Raw genomic sequence first — 17,897 nt, 5'->3', positions numbered from 1 at the left:
ATGTTTCATGCTTTAGTTATAGGACTTAATTTCCCTTAATAGTAGTAATTCAAAGGACTGGAAGTCATGATATGTTCAAAAGTAAACAAAGATAGAAAGTCATCAGCTTGGGATGCCTGGGTGGCTCAGTCGGTTACATCTGCTTTCAGCTCAGGTCATGATCCTAGGGTCCTGGGACTGAGACCAGCATTGGACTCCCTGCTCAGTGGGGAGCCTACTTCTTCCTCTCCCTCTGCTCCTTTCCTCACTTGGGCTCACTCTTCTCAGTCCCTCTCTCAAATAAATACATAAAATCTTTAAAAAAAAAATAGTAATAAAAAGAAAGTCATCAGCTGCTTGGGTGACTCTCAACAAGTTTAGTTTAGATCTGGGGAAGTTTAGTTTTAAAGAGAAAAAAGAACATTTAGACTAATTACTTCATGAAATGGGTGAAGGAGGAAGAGCTGGATAAAATGATCTATAGATAGATAGCACCCACAGTCATTTTGAGTGTATTCTCTGGATGATAATACACTCGGAATCAATGGGTATATTCCAGTACTCCATGCCAGAAACCAACTGTGATAACCGAAGAGATTCCAGAACACTGAAAACAAGGGATGGTACCAAACACAGGAATGCCTGAAAGTTCTAATACAGACTGAATAAAAGACAATATGGGAGGCTTCACAATTCCCTTCAACAAGAAATCAGAGTAGTGCTGCCTCAAGTAAAACAAGAAATTGTGCTGCCATAGGAAAGATGAGAAATGCTTCACTGTTTCTTTCCTACCCCCACTCTAAGGCTATGAAGGAGGATTTACAATGAGGACTTTCAGTCAAATCCCTGGTGGAATGAGGGATACAGCATTCCCTCAACTGAGCAAGCTGAAAACTAAAAGGATTATATATAGTCAAACTTTCTAGATCTCAAGGTAGGCTGAAAAGAAAACTAAATAGGAAAAATAGGCCCTTAGTTTCATAGTTTTAACGGGTACTAACAATAAACTTTACAGAAATAAAATCCACACAAAGGTGAACACGCCCATACTTTCTCAGGCTAATTAATGACTAAACTCATAATATTTTACTTATGAAATCCAGCATCTCAGTTAAATTCTGAAGGGCATAATTATGACAGCTTGGTAGACAAAGAGGAAACCAAGGAGAATCCACCTCTACTATTTTGGAACAAATGGCAAAACTACTTAGAGTTGCCCCAATGCACTCAGTCCTATAAAAACTCATGAAAAAAATCTGCCACATAAAAATGAAACTATAACATGCAAGTACAGATGCAAAAGTATGCTTTTGAAGTTGTATTAAAATAGCAAAAGAAAACTTTATTTTAAGATTTTATTTGTCAGAGAGAGAGAGAATGTGAATGAGCACAAGCTGGAAAAGTGGCAGGCAGAGGGAGAAGCAGGCTCCCCATTGAGTAAGGAAACCTGTATGGGGCTGGATTCCAGGACCCTGGAATCATGACCTCAGTTGAAGGCTGATGCTTAACCGACTGAGCCACTCAAGCAGCCTACAAAAGAAAACTTTAAAAAGTGCTTTGCCCTCTCAAAAAAATTAAATAAAACAGACTATGAATGATAAGCAAATTTCTTACATCAAGATGAAGATGATGATGTGGGTCACACTAAATTTTTTTTTTTATTTCCGAAGAGTTTTAAAAGGTGTTAGAAGATATATATGCTTAAAAGCTATGGAAAGGCCAAGTAGAATCAAATAATATTAAATGCCCAATCACTGCTTTGAATGAGAGGCTTTAAAAATCACCCAGAATATAGTCTAAGGAAAAAATCAGAGACATTAAGAACACAGAGCAGAAACTCAACACTTGGGAATAAGATTTCCAGCAGGAGAAAACAGAGCAGATGGGATAAAATAACCACAAGTTTACTAAAAGAACATATTTATGATCAAATCTACAGCTATAAAGTATTCACTATGATCAAATCTACAGCTAGAAAGTATTCACTCTACACCTAATGAAAGTAGTCATTGTTGAGTGCAAATTTTAAAAAGCCTCCAGTGTTTGGGGTGGGAGGAAGGGGAAAGATTCACCTACAACAAAGAAAAGCAATTTGATCACAGTTCTTTTTCTTTTCTTTTCTCCTTGATTACATTAAATGCTATTTAATGTCTATTAATATTTGTTAATACAACAGAAAGAATTCTGATTTGTGAAACCTACAGTCTAATAAACTGCCATTCTGGAAAATAAGCAATATAAGAAAATTTTTCGGATAAAAACATGGTGTGAAAAGTACATTGCTTAAATGCCACTGCAAGGGGAGGAAGCTATTTGAAGTAATACACAAGTAAATTAATCCAAATTAGTAGCCAATAAAAGAGGAATTTGTTAGTGAGCATTATGTTTGAGTGTGTGCATGTTTAAGTGTGCATATACACGTATGTTTGCATGTGTATATAAATATTTGTGAAAAATCATGATTATGGAAAATATATTACAAAATATAAGTTAGGAGAGTGGAAAAAATTGGAAGTTTGCCAACACTTCATCTAAATGAGGAAAGTTGACAGTTATTGAAGCTATATTTTTGAGTAATACAGAATCCAGAAAGTTTTTTAAATTCTTCAAATTGATCTCTAGCAATTTGGAGGCCTTCCAAATTACAAAAGGGAAAAATATCAAAGAAACTCTAGCTCTAACAGAAAACAAAGCAAAGAGATAAGGAGCATTAAATAAAGGTTACAGTAACAGTAAGAGACAAATTCAAATTTGAGGTGAAATCTTCAAAGGAACAAAGAATGTTACTTTTATGTAGCAAAGCTCAAAGGCTGTAACTGTCATCAACTTTTATGCATCAAATAAAGGATAAAACAAAGCAAAAAAATGTGTTGAAAATAAAAGCTGACATTAACAGAAACACAGTAATGCAGTAAGAGCTCTCTTAACTCTCTAGATTAACAGACAATTTCTATTCCTCTATAAAACATGCTGACATATCCACAGCATTCTGAACACTAACCACTGATGGGTTGCTCGCACTGAACGCTCCTATCCTTCTAGTCCCACAAACCGAACTGCATGTTTACCAATGGTCAATCATTATTTGTTTCCAAACATGCATCTATCAGTACCAGATACTGAACCTGCTGTAGTATATTAAATACTGCATATTAAAAATATGTAAAAAGTTTATACTTAATTAAAACTCAATGAGTTTATAAAGCCTCAGTGTGACTCTCTACACACTCTGGCCAAATTAGGTGTGGGGACACAAATGTAAATTATTAGGAGATCAAATACTAATGGTAAAAACCTAGACATATTCTATACTCAGATCACTTTCAAAAATGTCTCTGAACTCTCCACTCTAAAAATCTGATTAAAAGGACAGAACTTGGGCACCTGGGTGGCTCAGTGGGTTAAACCGCTGCCTTCAGCTCAGGTCATGATCTCGGGGTCCTGGGATTGAGTCCCACATCCCTGAGCAGAGAGCCTGCTTCCCTCTATCTCCCTCTCTGCCTGCCTCTCCATCTGCTTGTGATCTCTCTCTGTCAAATAAATAAATAAAATCTTTAAAAAAAAAGGACAGAACTTACATAATAGCTGTGGTTAAGTCACACAAGTAACAGAACTCCAATTTAGGGTCCATGCTCTAAGGCTTTGGCTTTGCACCAAAAGATTAATGAGTAAATATAGGTGATGTTTTCAACCAAGAAAGAAAAAAATGTTTTCAATATGTATACATTATTTCTCTTTATCCCCAGTCTTTTTTTTTCTAAAGTGAATTTTATTCATTTGTTTGACACAGAGAGAGTATAAGCAAGGGTAGCAGCAGGAAGAGGAAGAGGGAAAAGCAGACTCCCCTCTGAGCAGAGAGCCAGATGTGGGACTCTATCCCAGGACCCTGATATCATGACCTGAGCCAAAGGCAAATGCTTAACAGACTGAGCCACCCAGGTGCCCCAGTCCTCAGTCTTTTCTATTATTATTTAAGACCTTTATTAATAGGTGATCGTCATTTGCTGACTTTTTTGAAAAAAATAAAATTGTCAACTTTTATTATGAATTTAAAATCAGGTTCTTAAAAATCTCCACTTGACCAGATATGATAAAATTTAAAACTTTTAAAGGTGTGTGGAGAAAAACCAGGCTTTTAAAAAAAAAAAACACATTTGTCATTACCAAAAAGAGACATCTTTAGGTAAAAACAAAACAAAACAAAAAACAAAACAAAACAAAACAAAAAAACCATGCTACATAGAAAAAAAAAAAAAAAAGCAAGCACTTAAGGTCTTCAGTACCAATCTTTTGTTCATATCTTATTGCTGGAACTTCATCTTCATTCCTTCATGCTGGATGACTAACCCAAATGATGGTAGATATGGTAAGCCAGCATTCACTCAGCCAGGCCCTGCTCAGCCTCAGAAGTAGAGGAATTCTCAGCTGGTGGATCAGCTGCTTTTGTCTCTTTGGCATCTTGTGGTGCAGGGTTTTCTGGGCGTCTGTGTTGGCAAAAAATGCTGTGGCAGCACCAACATCAAGGTGGCTGCTGACCTTAGGTCCCATTTCCTTAATTTTCCTTATCTTCCTCCTTGCCATTCTCTCTAGGCTATCCTTGGAGAGGAGGACCTCTGCGGAATTGTGGTCTCTACAAGCCTGACATGTACTCTATCTCACTGGTCAGTCTTGTTCTCCTGCATCCTGGTTGTCAGCACCTTCCATCACTTCTCCCCACAAAGGAGGATTGGAAGACTGTGGTTGATACCCAGAGGGTCTGCACATGCAGTAAGGTGGGAACTGTCACCGGTGGTAGGGCTGGTGCTGTTGGGACCTGGCCTTCAGGAACACTTTCCCAACCCTCCTTTTCCCCACTCTCACTGTTCTGTAATTCTGCTGGTAATTGTGTGGAGGACCCCGGCATCGTGGAGAATGTCTATGATGGTTCCAGTCTGCTGCATATTTACTGCCTTGCACTGGAACTCAACAACAGCCTATCACATTTGCCGCCTCCACACCCTTTTCTCCTTCAACAACATCCAACTCCACCATCTCTCCACCTCCTCCACTGGGACGGCACCTCCCAGGATTATTGTTCTTTATGGCAGTCTGGTATACAAACACATCTTCCTTGCTGTCATTCCTGTTGATGAAGCCATACCCATTTCTCACACTCAACCATTTTACTGTTCCCAAAACCTTCCTTGTGATGACCTTCTTATCCCCAGTGGCAGGCCAGGATGTGAGTCCGTGGCAGCTGTGGCTGTCTCCCCAGGTGTGATGATAACAAGGCCAGTGGGGGTTGATAGGGCTGCTCAGGGCTCTCTGGGGTCTTCTCTCTGCTTCTGCTACCAATCAAACTCTCTCCCCAGTCTTAACAGATCTTTTGGATTAATTGGTTCACTCCAGTCCTGATCATGTTAGATAATAAGCTTCCACTGTGGTGGCATATTTTAATATCCTTTCTCATTATTTGACAGATTAAGTAGTCAAAAGTAAAATGATGCTATAGAGAAAATGACTAATAATAAATTTGGTATTGGAAATTTATGCTAGAGATCATTTTCCTTTTAAAATGCCCCTTGGCCATTTAAAAAAACTGGCCACATATTAGACTAAGTATGAAAATATAAATTTTTTTGAAATTGAAATATTAGAGTCTACATTCTTTGACTATGGTATAATGATCCTGAAACAAGAGTGTATCTTCTGTTTGAGGTACAGAGGGTGCAGTATGACTAAAGCAGAAGGGACCTGTAGGACATTATAAGGGCTTTGGCTCAAACTTTGGAAAGTTTGAATTAAAAAGTGCCATCATTCAATTTTCACTACTTTGTATTTTATCCTATGAAACTAAAAAAAACAATCATTTTGTATAGATTTTAACAAATAGTATAGATCATGTAACCACCACTCCAGTACCACACAGAAAAGTTATTCTGAAAAAGTAAAGGAGGATGCTGATTCTGAGGTGGGAATGACAAGATGAAGAGTTCAGAATGCGACATGTTAGTTCTGAATCATCTTTAAGACATCAAGATCTCCAAATAAATGCATTGGATTTAGCCAACTTGGAGAACACTGGTGAACACCACAAGGATTCTTGAGAGTTCTGAGGTGTGAAATCTAACTTGAGTAGGTTCAGTCGAGAAGAGAAGAAAGAATTGGAGTAAATGCACGGAGACAAATCTTTAGGAGCTTTGCTATAAACTAGAGAAATGAGGGGAGTAGCTGGGGAAAACAGTAGAGGCAGCTTGTTTTGTTAAGAGAAATCACTATACACTCATGCAAAAGTCCAACAGAAAGAGAATGGATGATGCAAGAATGAAAAAGGAAAATCACCATAAAGTTCTTAAAAGGATAAGGGCATGAGACCTTGTGCATGAAGAGAGGCATTTCCTTTGTTAGGAATTTCGACAGTTCATTCATATAAAGGAGTTAAGGAAGAACACATGAGCTCTGATATACACGAGTAGAAACATGAGAAGGTGTAAACCAAGGGAAACTGTCTCGTGATGCTTTTGTTTTATTATCATTAGGAGAGAATAAGAGTAAGAGAAGTGATAAAGATTCTCAAGGAAAGGGGTGCCTGGGTGGTTCAGTGGGTTAAAGCCTTTGCCTTCGGCTCGGGTTGTGGTCCCAGGGTCCTGGGATCGAGCCCCGCATTGGGCTCTCTGCTCGGCGGGGAGCCTGCTTCCTCCTCCCTGTCCCTGCCTGCCCCTCTGCGCACTTGAGATCTCTGTCTGTCAAATAAATAAATAAAATCTTAAAAAAATAAAAAGGATTCTTGAGGAAAGAAAAGGGCTGAAAAGTTATCTAAGGACTGAGGGAATGAATACACAAGAGAAATATAAAAGGTTTTGGAGCATCATTAGGGCCCACTTGAGGGTGTCATAAATTTAAAATGAGACCCATCAGAAGGAGGGCAAGATTCTCTCCAACCATCTTCAACTTTCCATGCATGGGCATGGGTGCTACAAAGAGCCTTATTTAACTATAGCCAGGCAGCATAATGGAACAAGAAAGATACAAGGGAGTAGTGGTATTGTGCAAAGGAATGATTATAAGATGAAATATGGAACTGTAACAGAAGAAAGGGTGTGAGGACATGTTTTAAGGACATGGAAAAAGTGGGAGATGAGATAGTTTCAAGTCCCTGAGAGTAAAAGGATTGTAGGAGCTAAACCATTAAAGGACGTCAGCTGGAGAGATAAAAAGTGATGATCAAAGAAGGAGAAGCAAGAAATTGAAATGACTGAAGAGTTATCTTTAACAATAATGACAAAAAAACTCTAGGCTATAAACAGGAGTGAGTAGCAGAAGTCAGGCCAGTATCACTGAAGGATCTGAGGGCAAGACACTGGAGGTTTTTGATGATGTTGGCATCACCAATATTTAGGATAGCTGTGTTGCTGGAGGAAGAAATTGATATACAGGAGCTTAATTTTTCAGGAAAAGAGAAACAAAATATAGGTAGATGACTTTTTAAAAAGCAGAATTAGTAAGTGGTAAAATGTGTAACAGGAGATTCAAAAGTTAGAGTTCCTTTCTTTAGCTAGGAGGGAAGGAAAATAGTCTGTATTCATCAAAAAGTAGCTAAGGAGGGGGCGCCTGGGTGGTTTAGTGGGTTAAACCTCTGCCTTAGGCTCAGGTCCTGATCCCAGGGTCCTGGGATCGAGTCCTGCATCAGGTTCTCAGCTCAGCGGGGAGCCTGCCCCTCCCCCCACCTGCCTCTCTGCCTACTTGGGCTCTGTCTTTCAAATAAATAAATAAAATATTTAAAAAAAAAAAAAAGAGTAGCTAAGGAAAGTCCTACTTTTCTTCCATTCTCAGTAACTTGGGGGGTTTTTCTCCACATTTGCTTTGGCAATTAGGATGGAGAACAGCCAACCCAGGGAAGCTTGTCTCAGTCTCAAGTCAGAGACATGGCAGGGTGGGGCAGAGAAAGGGCCTGAATGGAGATCTCCAGTTTGGCTACAAGGTCATGGAAGAAATCCAGAAATTCTCACCTGCCCTAGGGAGGGTTGTGGAAGTGAATTGATAAAAGATCTGTTAATTGATGGAGTAACTAGCTGGGGTTAGCATCTTACCAGCAGAGCATGCAGGCTAGTAAGCAAAGAGTATCACAGCCAGTCCATCCAACAAGCCCATGTCCCCTGACAGAATAGGGCTTCATGTGCAGGATGATGGAAGAATGAATAGAAAATCCTTTCCTCACCAACTGGTCTCTAAGGACTTCAGAATTTAAGATGCTAATGTAGCAAACAAAACCACATTTACACAGGAAAAGAACAGACACAGAGCCTGGGAAGTCTTCATCAGACTTCCATAGGAAAAAAAGGAATAAGGAACAATCTCAATTAAACCTTGAAGTAAATGTTCTTATCCAGTTTTCTATTGTCAGCATTAATATGAACAATGATCCTATTAATAATAACATCTATAATTGCTTAGCACTTTCTAAGTGCTACACTGCAATATTTATATATATTATATTCTTCAATTCTTAAAACAATACTGCAAAGTAGGTATTGGTTTTATCCTCTTACAGACAGAACAAGGTTTAGTGAGGTTAGTATATAAGCTACACACACTAGTAATGAAACAGCAATTTAGAACCAAGAATCTTCACTTCAGAGCCCAAATGCTTTACCAGTGAATAATAACACCTGCTATACGATTTATATAGGACTTCATATAAGACTAAATATACAGAAGGCATTTCATGTATCTCACCTTGGTATACCCTCAAACAACCTTGTGGGGTAGGGACTAGTATTATCCTTACTGTTTAAGTAAAGAAACTAAGGTTAGACAAGTACGGAGCCCAAGATAATCTCCAGCAATAGAGAAATGGAGAATCAAGTTTGGGGAGAGAATTTAAGCTGCCTGCTCATAATAGACACTCTCTCATGTTTTATTAGGGATTTTTTTATGCATAATGTTATGGAAAACTGAATAACTTAAGTTAAAAAAAAAGAAAAGAATAAAGAGTCCTTCAATGAGTCACATTTGGAAGGTGCATATCACTGATCCTTTCTCTTCAAATTAGCATGTTATATCTACATCACATATTGGTGGAGGTGAACCTCACTATAAATCCATCTTCCTCCCCAGCAGCCATTGCTCAACTAGACTAGTCTGTTGAAAGACAACACCCAGAGAAAAAAGCCCCCAATTCTTTGATCGCAAAGTGACTGAGAGAAAATTTAAGACAACTATGGACTCTGAAAAACAATCTGAGGGGTCTGAAGCAGCATGGTGGGTAGGTTGGGGGAACCAGGTGGTGGGTATTAGAGACAGCACAGATTGCATGGAGCACTGGGTGTGGTGCAAAAACAAGGAATACTATTATGCTGAAAATATAAGTAAATAAACAAACAAACAAATAGACAAAATAAGATGTATCTTTAGGCAGAGACCATACACCTTGATGGCTCAGGATTAACCCGATACACACCTGTTATCCCAACAGCCTGTCCTATTTAACATTTCTCCAAGACAAAAAGCATCCTAATTTGGTAGTATCTATTGTATGATCACCCCAATCATAAGCGAGAGAAGATCCCAGTTTGTTCCTTTTAGGAACTGCCCACCCCGACCACTCCCACCCCCTGCCATTTAGTAAAGTTGTCATTCCTACCATCATCCACACCTGGGACCCAGTCTTGCCACAGAGGTCCAGGCTGGGATCAAGAGAAGGGCAGGGTAGGAACAGCAGCCCTGGATGATCAGGTTCTTATTACCCAGGCACGGCTATACAGACCCACACTTCTCATCTGTTCTTATCTGTTTTCTCCATTTTTAAGTCCAGTTTTAAAACTGGTTCTCAAAAAAAAAAAAAAAAATTATATAGGTGAACAGTCACTACATGGGAAAAATTTTTAGCATTCACTGCTTTAACTGTGAGGAATATGTATATTCATAATTTAATACAGGAAGATTGATACTATAACTACTGAGAAATATACAAAATCTATGGCAATATGTTCTCAAAATACTTCATTTTCCTCTGTTTAATATTTAAGAAATAATAAATAATACATTCTAAGTGTATTTAACTTTTTAAAACTGTTTTTATTTTCATCAGTTCATTTGTTCCCTATAACATCTGGTAGAAAATAGGAAAAGATAAAATCTCCTATTACTGATGTATTTTTAAAATTGCATCTGTGCCTTGGTCTCAATAATACATATCTCAAACCAGAAATATTCCCTTTAAATAAAACCATATCACAAGTTTGAACAAAATGATGGCAGGCATGTGTCGGTCGTATTTTTTTAAATCTCCCAATCCCTTTTCAAAAACCAAAAGAAATGTGAGTTACTTTTAATTGGTTCAGGATTTCTTTCTGGGGTGATGAAAATGTTCTAAAATTGTGCAAAAGTTGTACAACTCCATTCACGTATCAAAAATCATTACACTGCATTTTAACCCACTGAGCAACCCAGGCGCCCCTACGCTGTGCATTTTAAATGGATTAATTACAGGATATGTGAATTAGATCTCAATAAAGCTGTTGTTTTCAAAAGGCTAACTAGGTTATTATGGTGAGTTAAAGGAAGACACAGCTCTTAAGCATTCCTGCCATCAAGAGAAAGATCTATTTGCCTTGCTTGCCCTTGAGCTTACTGTGGCCTGGGACTGCTTTGAGTAACAGTAGGCAAAAAAGACACTATGCCATTTCCAGGCCTAGCTTTTAAGAGATCTGGATGCTTTGATCTTGATCTCCTGGAGACTTCAGCTGCTATGCAAGAACTTCAAATACCTGGAGGCCACTCTAGTTTGAGGAAGCCTACTTGTGAGCCATCTAGGGGAGAGAAAGAGGCTCGGGAAGCCCCGCCCCTGCCCCACCCCTAGACGGTCCAACTCTCAACCATTCCACTCATCTCACCTGGAGTTACAATACTGAAATAGAAACAGAACACCCACCCTGTGTCACACCACAATCCATGACCTAAAAATAGAAATCAATTGTACATATTTGTTAGGTATCAAGAAGCAGAAAAGACTGCAAAACAGAAAAAAAAAAAAAAAGACTGCAAAACAGGATGATAATTTATCCCATAAATCTCAGTAAAAGAGCAAGTATATTTAAAACACTGACAATGAAAGGTCCCCCAATAATGGGTCCGTGATTAGAGGAGTGAGACTGATACAAAGTGAAGATCAAGCAAAGCTTTATTCCACACCAAGCATCAAGAATCAAACCCACCGGCCAGGACCGTGCCTCTTACAGAGAGGGCGACCCCTCTCTGCTTTACAGACTAGCTTTTAACGGCAAAGGCCATGTGGTTGGGACTGGCCACGCATAGGTGGCCAGTGAAATTGCAAGACACAGAGAAAGCTACACAGTCAGGTTAGGTCACACATAAGTGACCAATTGAATTACAATTTACCCTAGTAGATATTTGAACTAGCCTATCACCTTGGTCAGATTGGCGCCCAAAAGGCGGGGTCCATACTCCTTAGTAACTAGGGAGACAGTATGCACCTCACCACTGATTGGATGTCTCCACCTGGCCTGACCCACCCTTGTATTTGGGCTTTCTTACCTGGGACTGGTTTCCAGGACTTGTTTTTAAGTAAGTCCCCTGGGCGGGGGCAAGGTCAGTTTAAGTTTTACTGCATACACAGCAAAATGACTGTTTAATCCAAGATAGAATCACTCTGGCTAAATAGGCCCTTACAACAGCAGCAAGATCCTAGGGAAGACAGCAGCTATGCTGGAATAAGCAAAAGGGAATACAAAGGTAATCCTGGGGGGCTCTAAAAATCAAGAAAGGCAGGAACTGCCAATAGGTATTCTTTCTCAAAGAGAATGTCTACACTCAAAGTGGAGGAGGACTCAAATGGCCACACACAGGACGTTCACAAGCACTGGGAAGCTTCACTGGTTTCCATCTGCAGATGTGTTATCAGAAGACCACCACCTCTGAAGGTGTTGGGGCAGCCTGAACCATCCGGAATGTCAAAATCGTGAAAACCCTACTATGAACAGAAACCGGTCAGAGAAGATCACCATTTATTCAAGGTAAAAAAGTATTGGGTATACGAAAGAGACTCGTATTCTAACCAAAGAAAAAAGCTGCAAATGTTATCTCAAAAAGGTATAGCCATGCAGATAAATATATTCTAAAATTTATTACAGTTAAACCAAAGAAGAAACCTTGTTTTGAAGCTAGAAAACCAGTCTTGACCTTCATTTCTGCTAAACAGGCACTTCCTCCTAAAATACAGGAGACTGTCTTTCCTACTATAAACAACAACAACAACAACAAAAATTGTAGTTAAACCCAATTAAAAATATTGCAAAATCTAGGATGGAATCTAATTTATACACTTATGAAAATGAAATCACATCATAAAAAATATGGCTGGAGAACAAAAAGTTGGATCCTATTATTACAAAAAAAAAATAGGAAACTATAGAAGTTGTCAAATGAAACATAAATCTGAATTTTACATCATAAATGTTGAGGCATTTAAGGATGGTTAAGCCACAGATGTAGATGTATAGAGAAACATGTAGATTAAACCAGAAGGCATACAAGAAGAAACATATATCACAGAATGAACCTCTGTAGAAATAAAGAGGAAAAAATAAGAATGTGAAAAAAGGAATGAATTTTAGAAACTGGAGAAAGTAATAACTACAGAAGACAGGCAAAAAAACATGCAAGATAGATATGTAAGAATTGTTTAAAAGAAAACCCACTCAGTGGAAAAAAATACTGACAACTATAATGGAAGGAAACTTCCCTGGAATAAAGAGAACAAACACATATTTAAAAAACATTTAACAGGAATCAAATATAATTTTTCAAACTGGGGTGCCTGAGTAGCTCAGTCGGTCAAGCAACCAACTCTTGATTTTAGCTCAGGTCTTGATCTCAGGGTCATGAGTCTAAGCCCCACACTGGGCTCCATACCCAGCATGGAGCCTCCTATAAACACAAAACAAAACTAAAAACTGAACTGAAAAACACAATCACCAAAACTAAAAAAAGATTTAAAAATTTTAAAAAAACACAAAACAAAACAAAAAAGACTTGATGAATGGATCCTACAGTAGGATGGAGGGAAAAGAAGAACAATCAGTAAACTGAAATATAGAACAAAAGAAATTATTCAGTCTGAACAGACAGAATACTTAAAAGAAATATTTAAGTCTAAACTATTCCAAATCAATTTTTTTGAGTGGTGTCAAGTAAGGGCCCTATTTCATTTTTCTGAATTTAATTATCCAGTTTTCCCAACACATTTATTTATCCATTTCCCATTTAGCTTTCTTGTATCCTTAGTCAAATATTAGTTGGCCATATATGCAAGGACTTATTTCAAGGCTCTTGATTCTGTTCCATTGGTCCATGAGTCTATTTTATGCCAGGATCATACAGATTTGATTACTATAGCTTTATATAGTTTGAGATGAAGCATGGTACCTCTAAGCCTTGTTTTTCTTTGTTAGGATTGATTTGGCTCATCAAAGTGTTTTGCGGTTCTATACAAATATTAGAATTTACTTTTTGCTCTTTCTCTGAAAAATGCTTTTGGAATTTTTATAAGGACTGTATTGAATCTATAAATGACTTTTGAGAGTATGGACAATTTAACAAGATCTAAGATGGAAACCATATTTATTCTTCAAATCCACAAATAGGAGAAACCCTTCCACTTTTTGGCGTCTTCAATTTCTTGTAGTTTTCAGTATACAGATCTTTCACCAACTTGGTCAAGTTTATTCCCAAATACTTCATTGTCTTTGAGCTATTTGTGAATGGGATTGTTTTTAAGATATTTCATTGCTGGGGAGGAGTCAAGATGGCAGAGAAGTAGCAGGCTGAGACAACATCAGGTAGCAGGAGATCAGCTAGATAGCTTATCTAACCACTGCAAACACCTACAACTCCAACAGGAAATCAAAGAAAAGAGCAACAATTCTAAAAACAGAAAATCGATCACTTTCTGAAAGGTAGGACCTGCAAAGTGAATCCAAAGTGACAGGAAGATAGACTGCAGGGGTAGGGGCCGGCTCCTGGCAAGCGACAGAGCAACAGAGCACAAAATCAGGACTTTTAAAAGTCTACTCTACGGAGGGATATTGCTCCAGAGGCTAGACCGGGGGGAAGCCCACGCGGGGTCAGCGTGACCACAGGTTCCGGGTCACAGAAGGACTGGAGGTGTCTGAGTGTAGCAGAGCTAACAGGTATTAGAGCGGGTAAGCCAGCTACAGAGACAGAGCCGACAGCTCGGGGTTACCTTGAACGGGTCGCAGGCTGGGTGAGCTCAGAGCGCGACCGGAGGCCATGGAGATGGAAGTGACCGGGCACTTTTCTCCAAGTGTGAGCGATTGAGCACTTTCCTCTAAGTGCAACCAGAGGCCAGGGAGATGGGAGAGGTTGAGTGCTTTTCTCTGAGGGCTCACTGAGGAGTAGGACCCTAGCTCTCTGCTCCTCCAGGCTGGAGATTGGGAGGCCGCCATCTTCATTCCCGTCCTCCAGAACTCTACAGAAAGCATTCAGGGAACAAAAGCTCCCAAAAATAAACCCAAGTGGATTACTTAGGCTGGCTCCTGGTAAGGGCGGTGCAATTCCGCCTGGGGTAAAAACACTTGAGAGTTACTACAACAGAGCCCTCCCCCAGAAGATCAACAAGAAACCCAGCCAAGACCAACTTCACTCACCAAGGAGAACAGCGGAATTCCAGAGGAGGAGAAAGCAAATCTTATTTGGACAAAATGACAAGGCGGAAAAACTCACCACAAGAAAAAGAGCAAGAGGCAGTACCGAAGGCTGGGGACCTAATCAATACAGACATTGGTAATATGACAGATCTAGAGTTCAGAATGACGATTCTCAAGGTTCTAGCCAGGCTCGAAAAAGGCATAGAAGATATTAGAGAAACCCTCTCTGGAGAGATAAAAGCCCTTTCTGGAGAAATAAAAGAACTAAATTCTAATCAAGTTGAAATAAAAAAAAAAGCTATTAATGAGGTGCAATCAAAAATGGAAGCTCTTACTGCTAGGATAAATGAGGCAGAAGAAAGAATTAGTGACATAGAAGACCAAATGACAGAGAATAAAGAAGCTGAGCAAAAAAGAAACAAACATATACTGGACCAAGAGGAGAGAATTTGAGAGATAAATGACACCGTAAGAAGACACAACATTAGAATAATTGGGATTCCAGAAGAAGAAGAAGAAAGAGAGAGGGGAGCAGAAGGTATATTGGAGAGTATTATTGTAGAGAATTTCCCTAATATAACAAAGGGAACAAACATCAAAATCCAGGGGAGATGCTCAGAACGCCCCTCAAAATCAATAAAAATAGGTCCACACCTTGTCACCTGATAGTAAAATTGACAAGTCTTAGTGACAGAGAAAATCCTGAAAGCAGCCTGGGAAAAGAAGTCTGTAACATACAAGGGTAAAAACATTAAATTGGCAGCGGACCTATACACAGAGATCTGGCAGGCCAGAAAGAACTGGCGTGATATATTCAGAGCCACTATACAAGAAAAACATGCAGCCAAGAATACTATATCCAGCTAGGCTATCATTGAAAATAGAAGGAGATAAAAAGCTTCCAGGACAAACAAAAACTGAAAGAATTTGCAAACACGAAAACCAGCTCTACAGGAAATATTGAAAGGGGTCCTCTAAGCAAAGAGAGACCCTAAAAGTAGTAGATCAAAAAGAAACAGAGACAATATACAGTAACAGTCACCTTACAAGCAATACAATGACACTAAATTCCTCTCTCTCAATAGTTGCCCAGAATGTTAATGAACTAAATGGCCCTATCAAAAGACACAGGGTATCAGTAAAAATAAAAAAAAAACAAAACTAATCAATATGCTGCCTACAAGAAACTCATTTTAGACCCAAAGACACCTCCAGATTTAAAGTGAGGGGGTGGAAAACAATGTACCATGCTAATGGACATCAGAAGAAAGCTGGGGTGGCAATCCTTATATCAGATCAATTAGATTTTAAGCCAGACTATAATAAGAGATGAGGAAGGACACTGTATCATACTCAAAGGGTCTGTGCAACAAGAAGACCTAACAATTTTAATTATCTATGCCGCTAACATGGGAGCAGCCAATTATATAAACCAATTAATAACTACATCAAAGAGACATCAACAATAATACACTAATAGTAGGGGACATTAACACTCCCCTCACTGAAATGGACAGATCTACGCAAAAGATCAACAAGGAAATAAAGGCCTTAAATGACACACTGGACCAGATGGACATCACAGATATATACAGAACATTTCATCCCAAAGCAAGAGAATATACATTCTTCTCTAGTGTACATGGAACATTCTCCAGAATAGACCACATCCTGGGTCATAAATCAGGTCTCAAGCGGTATCAAAAGTTTGGGATCATTCCCTGCATATTTTCAGACCACAATACTCTGAAGCTAGAACTCAATCACAAGAGGAAATTTGGAAAGAACCCAAATACATAGAGACTAAACAGTATCCTTCTAAAAATTGAATGGGTCAACCAGGAAATTAAAGAAGAATTGAAAAAGTTCATGGAAACAAATGATTATGAAAACACGATTCAAAATCTGTGGGACACAACAAAGGCAGTCCTGAGAGGAAAATATATAGTGATACAAGCCTTTCTCGAGAAACAAGAAAGGTCTCAAATACCCAACCTAACCCTACACCTAAAGGAGCTGGAGAAAGAACAACAAAGAAAGCCTAAACCCAGCAGGAGAAGAGAAATCATAAAGATCAGAGTAGAAATCAATGAAATAGAAACCAAAAAAACACAATAGAACAAATCAACGAAACTAGGAGCTGGTTCTTTGAAAGAATTAATAAGATTGACAAACCCCTAGCCATACTTATCAAGAAGAAAAGAGAAAGGACCCAAATAAATAAAATCATGAATGAAAGAGGAGAGATCACAACCAACACCAAAGAAATACAAACAATTATAAGAACATACTATGAGCAACTCTACGCCAACAAATTCGACAATCTGGAAGAAATGGATGCATTCCTAGAGACATATAAACTACCACAACTGAACCAGGAAGAAAGAGAAAGCCTGAACAGACCCATAACCAGTAAGGAGATTGAAACAGTCATCAAAAATCTCCAAACAAACTAAAGTCCAGGGCCAGACAGCTTCCCAGGGGAATTCTACCAAACATTTAAAGAAGAACTAATTCCTATTCTCCTGAAACTGTTCCAAAAAATAGAAATGGAAGGAAAACTTCCAGACTCATTTTATGAGGCCAGCATCACCTTGATCCCCAAACCAGACAAGGATCCCATTAAAAGGAGAATTACAGACCAATATCCTTGATGAACACAGATACAAAAATTCTCACCAAAATACTGGTCAATAGGATCCAACAGTACATTAGAAGGATTATTCACCACGACCAAGTGGGATTTATTCCTGGGCTGCAAGGTTGGTTCAACATCTGCAAATCAATCAATGTGATACAATACATACAATACATTAATAAAAGAAAGAATAAGAACCATATAATATGCTCAACAGATGCTGAAAAAGCATCTGACAAAGTGCAGCATCCCTTCCTGATTAAAACTCTTCAAAGTGTAGGGATAGAGGGCACATACCTCAATATCAAAGCCATCTATGAAAAACCCACTGCAATTATCATTCTCAATGGAGAAAAACTGAACACTTTTCTGCTAAGATCAGGAACACAGCAGGAATGTCCACTATCACCACTGCTGTTCAACATAGTACTAGAAGTCCTAGCCTCAGCAATCAGACAACAAAAAGAAATTAAAGGCATCATAATCAGCAAAGAAGTCAAACTATCACTCTTTGCAGATGATATGATACTATGAAGTAGAAAACCCAAAAGACTCTACTCCAAAACTGCTAGAACTTGTACAGGAATTCAGTAGTGTCAGGATATAAAGTCAAT

At 38.7% G+C, this 17,897-nt stretch overlaps 1 long non-coding RNA gene and 1 pseudogene across 2 annotated transcripts in view; both read right to left on the bottom strand.

Annotated features, from left to right (window-relative positions):
- Nucleotides 1-17,897, bottom strand: part of LOC309844929 — a 433,552-nt gene that overhangs the window by 391,155 nt on the left and 24,500 nt on the right. The window lies entirely within an intron of this gene.
- On the bottom strand, nucleotides 4,358-5,966 carry LOC309845802 (Y-box-binding protein 1 pseudogene; annotated as a pseudogene). Its single transcript has 2 exons — nucleotides 5,881-5,966; nucleotides 4,358-5,221 (listed from the first exon to the last, which is right to left on the bottom strand). The product of its transcript is annotated as a Y-box-binding protein 1 pseudogene (transcript).

This window comes from Mustela nivalis (genome assembly GCF_964662115.1).
Source record: "Mustela nivalis genome assembly, chromosome: 12".
In the NCBI taxonomy this organism is placed as follows: Eukaryota; Metazoa; Chordata; class Mammalia; order Carnivora; family Mustelidae; genus Mustela; species Mustela nivalis.
This window is presented reverse-complemented; position numbering and strand designations above follow the sequence as displayed.